The sequence below is a fragment of the Octodon degus genome, unplaced genomic scaffold (assembly GCF_000260255.1).
Source record: "Octodon degus isolate 3935 unplaced genomic scaffold, OctDeg1.0 scaffold00266, whole genome shotgun sequence".
Taxonomy (NCBI): Eukaryota; Metazoa; Chordata; class Mammalia; order Rodentia; family Octodontidae; genus Octodon; species Octodon degus.
Window position 1 is genome coordinate 1,721,042 of NW_004524842.1, and position 8,269 is coordinate 1,729,310.

Consider the following 8,269-nt stretch of genomic DNA (forward strand, 5'->3'; position numbering starts at 1 on the left):
CTTCCTTCTCCCGAAGATGAAGGTTTGCCCTGGTCTCCAGATCTTGTGCTCTGAGTATGAATCCCTGACCTCCTAGCTACACCCACTATTGGCCCTTTCTGGGCTTCCCACCTCCACCAACAACAAGTCAAGACTTCAAAGGGATAAACGAGATTGCAAGATTGTGAAAGCAAGGAGTACATAATGGTTAATCTTAAGTGTCACTTTGACTCGGCTAAAAAAACTCTTGGGGAGGTGACCAGATCACAGGGAAGCTACATGCATCGGTGAACTGATTCACTGATGTTCATAGTTGAATGTGCTGTTAGAAGATGGGGCCCAAAGATTACTTACTGAAGGAAGGCCATGCCATTGGATGGTGCTATCTTTTCTCTGGCCCTATTTCCTGGCCACCATGAAGTGAGAAGCCACCACTGCCACTGCCACCACCACCGCCACCACTACTAACACCGCCGCCACCACCAGCACCATCACCACCGCTGCCACCACCAGCACTACCACCAGCACCACCAGCACAATTGACAGCACCAGCACTACCACCAGCACCAGCACCTGCACCATCAGCACCACTGCCACCACCAGCACCACCACCAGCACTACCAGCATCCTAAGTGGTGTTTGTACTTTAAAGCCTGTCTATCATGGACTGAACTCTCTGAAGCTATAAGCCACATTAAACTTCTCCCCTTTAAGTTGTGGGTGTTTTGTATTTTGTACCAACAACAAAAAGGCTGGCCAATGAAGGGGACATGTCCTGGTCTACCTCATCAAATAGGAGAAGACTTAATTCAAAACAGAAGAAATATACTTCTGAAAGACACTTTATCAAGTCCCTCACTTCTCTCCCCTGAGATACCCTTTCTGGCTTCTCCAGCTCCATGGCTCTTCTCTTTACCTCCTGTGATATTGTATTAGTTGCCTTCCCATCACTTGGGCAAATACCAGATATTTAAAGGAGGAGAAATTTATTTTTAACTTTATTTAGTTTACTTTTAACTCACTACTTCAGCCCATGGCCAGCCAGCTCCGAGCCAGAAGTTCATGGTGAAAGGGATTAAAAAAGGAAGGCTTCTCATGTCATGGCAACCAGGAAACAGAAAGAGAAGAGTTCCAGAGAGGTAAAGGATCAGATATGGACCCCAAGACTCCGGCTCCATGACCTGCCCTACAGACATGCCTAGAAGGGTACTCCGCCAAAGTCTGAGCAGATCCCAAGCCCAGGAAAGTGGAAATTCCACCCGCACTGTCATAGATGCTCAGTCTCCTCCAGGCTGTTCTGAGCATCTCACATTCCTTTTTGGTTGTGGGTAGTTTCCCTGTTAGTCCCTGTGGTTTGATAAGGAAGAGCATATTTTACAACTTTAGGAAACTGAAGGAAAAGCAAACACAGTCCAAATGGAAAATAATGAAAAGTCCAAGCAAGGCATATTTTGCTTGTCTAGCGCACATTCTTTTTCTAGGGATCCTTAAGCCTCACTCCAGCCCACCTGCCTGGCTCATGTGGTAGAGGTTTGGATTCATCTCCAAGCTGGGCCTGGCCAGGGATCCTCAGTCCATCTCAGAACTGGCTTCATGGCCTCTTAGTCCATGTGGCCTCTCTTCATACCTGATTGGCTAGTTCTTGAGCACACTGCCTGTTCTGATCATGTGAGTCCCTACACCTGGACCTGGACCCCATGCCAGAAAGAAGCCACTGTTCCTCGGACTCATGCAGACCCTGCAGGGCTTGTGTCAACAGACACTACTCTTGCGTATCGCAAGACTTATTCCCGCAACTCCAAGCCCACTGCTCTCACAGACCCTCTAGGTCAGAAGTTGACAAAGAGGCGTCACTTCTCATGCCACTTCTGATTGACTTAGTGGCTGCCTCAAGTGCTGCAATGAAGAACAGAAAGCCGTACCTGTGCTCAGTGACAATACTGTGAGAAATGAGAGATGTCTGGCAGGGGGTCGCTGGGGGAGTGACAGGCTATCTATGTACCATTATTTGCCAGCCATGTCCAAGTTATTGTTGCAGCAGCCACGTGACCTTGATAACAGCCACCGTTGTTCCCAGACATCTGTCTCCTGCCCTGTAAAGGAGCACACCTCTTGTCCACCAGGCTTCAAGTCTCAGCTTTGCCGCTTCTAACCACATGACTTGGACACGTTGGCTACCACTTTGGGCCTCAGATACTTTATCAGTGAAGTATAGCCATATTTATCTCCTAAGTTCCAGTAGGTATGAATTGGCAGGAGGCTTATGAGACATCTGAGATGTCACCTTACAGAGTAAGTTTGTGATAAATGCCACTTCTTATCATGAGCTACCATTCTACCACAGCCTACACTCTGCACCACACACACACACACACACACACACACACACACCCCAGCTCCCTGTTTCCATGACCTCCCAACATAAAAAGCACGATCTTCCTTATTGGCCCATATCTTCCTTCAAATGCTCTTTGATCCATAGCAACCACTTCTGGGCTTGTCCTTACCTTGGAGCCCCATTCCTCTCTACTGTTAGACATTTCAAATCCTCCCCATGGAGTCCTCCTTCATTAAGGTGATTTTATGTCTTGATTTTCTCATTAAGATCTTTTTCATAGAGTGCCTAGTAAACATGGTAGAATGTGAAAGCTCATTATCATCTTAATTGGAGAAGATGAACTGGTATATAATGTTATGATTTAATTATAAGGGCAAACTGTATAAAGGTAAATGAGAAATCAAAACTTAGAATCAAAGGTCCCAATGCTTCTGGGTATAAGGTTCCCAAGAGACCCATCATGTGAGGCTTTGGCACAGCTAACTGCTGACTCTTTCCTGTGTCTGGACCAGAAGATCATAACCACAGTCTTTTCCAACAAGAGGAATAGATCAGGGGTTTTCTTTGGATGTTGAGTAAGTTGTCTCTCTCTCTCTCTCTCTGTCTCTGTCTGTCTCTCTGTCTCTCTGTCTCTCTCTCTCTCTCTCTCTCTCTCTCTCACTCTGTCTCTCCATCTCTCCCTGTCTCTCTCCCTCTCTTTCTGTCTCTCTCTGTCTCTGTCTGTCTCTCTGTCTCTGTCTGTCTCTCTATCTCTCTCTGTCTCTCTGTCTCTCTGTCTCTCTCTGTCTATCTGTCTCTCTCTGTCTCTCTCTGTCTCTGTCTCTCTCTGTCTCTCTCTCTCTTCCTCCCTCTCTCTCTCTCCCTCCTGCCCTCCTTCCCTCTAGCTTCACTGAAGTATACATATATCACATTATTTAGCTCAGTTATGGCTTAGATCAAGAATGATCCCCAAAACTCTCACATGCATAGGCAGAGTTTTCAGAAAATGATCAACTTAGGGGGCAATATAGCTGAATTGTGTTGGGAGGTGGGCCTAGCCCAGGGAGGTAGGTCACTACAGGGTGGCCTGGAAAGGTCCATCTGCCTCACTGGTTCCTCCCTCCTTTCCCTACTTCCTGGCAGGCACGACATGAGCAGCTCTCCTCCCCAGGCCCTTCCACTGCACCGCTCTGCTTGGATCTGCCTACCATGGATTAAAAACACAACCCAAAGTATATCTCCTCTACTTTAAGCTGCAAGAGCCAGGTATTTTGTCCCTGTGACACAAAAGTGACTAAAACAAAGACTTGGTATTTCTTAGTGAGTTAGGGTTGCCTCATCTTCTTTCATGCTGCTTTCCACAACATGATAAGAGTCCTAGAAATTATGAAATCCCCAGAAGTTGTTCTGTTGGCCTTGGATTGCCTCTTTGCAGAATGCCCTGGGAGCTTCCTCCTCCAACTGACCGAGCCACGCCTCCACCCATACTGCTTTCCCCCTTGGCTGACTCTCCTCTCTTGCTGCCCTACACTCACTCCACTGCAATGCAGGAGCCCACTGTTCCCTTCAGGACCACCTCTGTGCCAGACAAGCTTCCCTGTTCAGGAAGAATGTTTGACCAAGTGGCTGCTTCTCACCCCACTGCATAGCAGCTTGGCTCTCTCCCAGCTCTGCCCCCTGCAGCCTCCTCAGTTAGAAGCTTCTCTTTCTTGCCCAACACAGAGCGGTCTCCATCGGGCCGAGCATGACGTCTGCTCACCGATGCAACCGTCACACCCTCCACTCCCAGATTGGCCTGGACTCCCGCCCTGCACCTTCCTCAGGATCCCCAGGGACATCCTCCTCCAGCGGGGACTCTGTGCTGCCCTCACTCAGTCTCCTGCTCCCCAGGTATGCTTCACCCTGGCTGATCTCACTGTCCATGTGGACCACCCCCCAGAGCAGGAGCCTCGCCCTGCATGATTCTCCTTAGCTCCCGGGCTTCTACCTTCCCTCCATTTCTCTGTTCATAACAACAACCTGAATCTGGCTGGGACCTTGAACAGCTCCACGGCTGCACTCTCACATTCCAGTACCCAACTAACTTCAACTCCTCTGACACGCCCTCTCTCCATTCCCCTGCATCTGCAGCCCCGTCAGCACCTCCCATTCTCTAAACTTGCCCCCTCCCAGGAGCCACAGTTTCTTCCATTCTTTTCCACCTAGCCTGGACCTTAGGGCACATTACTTGAATTACTTTCCTGCCAATATTTTATTCGCTTACCCTTCCCATCTCTCTATTATTAGCCTGCAATTATCTCCACCTCCCTCTCTTTGCTACAGTTCACCGCAGGTAGAGTGTATTTCACTGTTTTGTGGTTGTTGAGGTGGAGATTTTAGTGTGACTTGTTTTGGCCAGTGCAGCGTGAAGAGCGGTGACAGTGTGCTAGCTCTGAGCCAAAGCCTTAGGAGACCTTTCAGACTTCTGATCCTCCCTCTTTGGGCTTTACCAATGTCAGACAGTGAAGAAGAGCTGGCTAGCGTTCTGGTTAAAGGAGAGCAGAAGGCACACAGAGCAGACACGAACACAGAGATCTGCAGCATGATTCAGAGTCACACAGCCAACCTGCTGACACTGGAGTGAGTTGAGTAAGTGCTGCTTGTCACTATAAATCACGGAGGTTTGAGGCGGCTTGTTATGCAACAGCACTGCAGCAACATCTAACTGAAGGGACTCCCATACCTCAGCCATAGCTTAGTCTTCTTCCTTCCCTCCGGGTCCTTCCCATCTCTTTCAGTATGTGTAAGTCCTTCCCCACTTACCCAGTAAGCCCTGCATCTGTCCTGCACCCTCGTGGGGCTGCTGCCCTTCTCACCTGCACTCCCCACTCTTCTCAGTGAATCTCCTTGGAAGGAGGCTCCGTTCTCACCACCTCCAGCACTCACTTGCTTCCTTGCCTCCTCTCCCTGCAGTCCACCTGAGCCCCACCACCCCTTTGAAGCTGCTCTTCCCAGGATTCCCATTTATTCAGAAGCTTCTTACTGAGAACCTGCTCTGTGCTCCGAGATGCAAGAAGGCAGCTGCAGGATCGTGAGGACAACTCTCTGAACTATGACAACACCGTGGCGGTGAGAGCTTCCCCAGGGACAGAGAAAGTGCCTGGGAAAGGCCCATGGTGTTAAAGGGAGGCCAGCAAAGCACCTACACAAAGGGTGAGCAACATACAATAGACAAGACTTATCCAAGTAAAAAAGAGACAGTTCCAACAATTTGAAAAAAAATGGTGTTTTAAAAATGCAAATCCGTTCAAACCACTCCCTTGTTCAAAGACTCCAAAATTTAGCATTTTAAAATCTCCATGCAGCAGCAAGAGAGAGGGTTCTGCCCGGCCTAGGGGTGCACACCTATAGTCCCAGAATTTGGAAGGTTGAGGTAGGAGGATCATTGTGAATTCGAGACCAGCGTGGGCTAGGAAGTGGGCTCAAGGCCAGCTTGAAATGCGTAGCGAGAACCTGTCTCAAAAAGACCAAAGAAATAAAAAAAAATGTTAAAAAGAGAAAGAATAAAAATAATAAAAATCATTGGAGACAGTACAGAATTTCAAAAAACAAGAAGGTAGGAGTTCAACAATGACTGCTACATTTCATATTGTTGTCTTCAAAGTAGTTGTTCAGCTTGCTTGATATAAGCACGTAAAATTGGTCAAAAACCTTAAGGGAGAAGGTTCTTGTTCACCATCTTATCCCCAGGTGGCTCACAGCAGAGAAATAAAAATATTTGATAACGTGGAAGATTAAAAACCAGAATATTATGATATTTATAATTTCCGCTAATTTTCCTGGAAGACTAGTATTGCTTGTTAAATGTTATTTTTAAAAAAGTTACTTGTGTAATGTCTGATTCCGTGTGAGTTTTACAGTTAGTGCTTAACAAGGCTGTTCTGGTGTGTGTCTAGTTGGCCCCTCAAAGCCTCCTGGAGATCATGGGGCAGATGCGGCTAAAGGATGTGGCTTGAGGGGCGGCGCCAGAGAACCAGGGAGGGGCCCGAGAGGCACAAACCGTTAAATTGACAGCACGCACCTCCCTACCCACCCCTGAGGCCCAGTGGTCTCTCTTGGAGGCATGGAGCAGATCATCCTGGACACTGGCGACGCCCCAGCCTCTCTTCCAGACCCTGTAGCGCCAGACAGCAGTGTTTCAAGGTCTTGCTGTATAATTCAGGCTGTTTAAACTATGAAACCTCTGGTAACTGTGAGCTAAATAAACCTTTCCTTCCCTAAGCTTGAATGTCAAGTATTTGTCCTAGCAATGAGAGAAGAGTAACTAAGACAAAGGCTTTGTGAATGCATGTAGTATTTGGTAATTTTATGCATTACTAATATCTCTGTAATCCTTCATCCTATAACCCAAGACAATCAGTGGGGGAAAAGCTGTTTTAACATGGTAAGTCAGTTTCTCAGGACCACTCAAGTCCTAAATAGTGCAGTCACGATTGGATACTAAGGCTTCCAGGAGCAATCTGTGCACTTTCCCTGGAGCACGTTGAGTCAAGATTCATGTCCATTACAACGCTGGAGATCCGGGCGGGGGATGTAGCGTAGTGGCACGGCAGCTGCCTGGCAAGCACAAGGCCCTGGGCTTGATACCCAGGACAAAAAAAAAGCATGGGAGATCCCTTCATATGATGAAACTCACCCTGGGCTGGACAGATCAGCAGCATTTGAGGGCCAGGGAGATAGCTCAGTAGAATAAGCACCTGCCTGGCAAGCTCAGGGTTCTGAGTTCAGTCCCTGGTACCTCAAAAAAAAAAAAAAGTAAATTTTTTTTAAAAGTAGCATTTGAATACACCAAAAAAGAAAGAAGTACTAGTGCAAGGAGCAGCAAAAACCACATGTTGAAACAGGGACAGTGTGTGCCTTTTCTCTATTTTTTATAATTTTTATATATTTGGTACAGGGTCTATAGGGTTTTACTACATAGACTGGACTCGTAGCGATCCTCCTGTGTTCAGCATCCCAAGCGGTGGGATTACAGGCACGCAACATCACTCCCAGGCTCAATCACCATCACAGCATGCCCTGGGGGCAAGGCCAGCATGGCAGCTGGGGATCGAACCCCAGCCACTGCACTCTGCCTAAGCAGGCGCATTAGTCCACTGAGCTATCTGGCCGGCCCTCAACATGCATCTTTTAAGGCACCGAGAGATTTGTCTGCTCTAAGCAGAGGGTCCCCGTTACTACAGAAACTCCATTTCCAAACTGAATCTGATTAAAGGCACCTAGAGCAAAAAGAATTGTGTAAGACACATAGAAAGAAGAAAATCCATCACCCGCTTCTCCCTACTGTACAAACCTCTGTAAGACAGTGATGTGTGCTTACATGGTTGGGGTGTGTGCACGAGCCCCCAGAGGGAACTGCTCTTAGGATCAGCAGGAGATCATAATTCTGAGACAAAGTTGTGTGAATCTACTATAATTTGAAAGGGCTTGACTAGGCCTTAGTATAATGCCATACTCTTATCTACTTGCAAATCACAACACATCAGTGTCTGAGATGAAACTGGAGAACCAAGAAGGTTCTTCAGTTTATGGCACCAGATTAGGTGATCTCCCTGAGCAGATGGCGCTGCCAAAGGCCCATCATGATGGAACTTGCTCTGGGCTGGATGGATCAGCAGCATTTGAATACACCAAAAAAAAAAAAATCACTTGTGTGAGGACCAGCAGAACCCAGGAGTTGAAACAGGGACAGCGTCCATCTTTTAAGGGACCAAGAGCTTTGTCTGTTCTAAGGAGAGGGGCCCCATTACTACAGGAGGTTCCAGGGCTAGCAGGCTGTGTGCACGGCAGGTAACAGCTAAACCACCATGCAGTTTGTTGACACCCATTACTGCACTGATATTCTGTGTCAGCTACATTGGGACCACCTTCCCTTTCTCCATTTGAGTCATTAATTCATGCTTAACTGAGAGACTAAGAGTTTGCTGGCCCCCA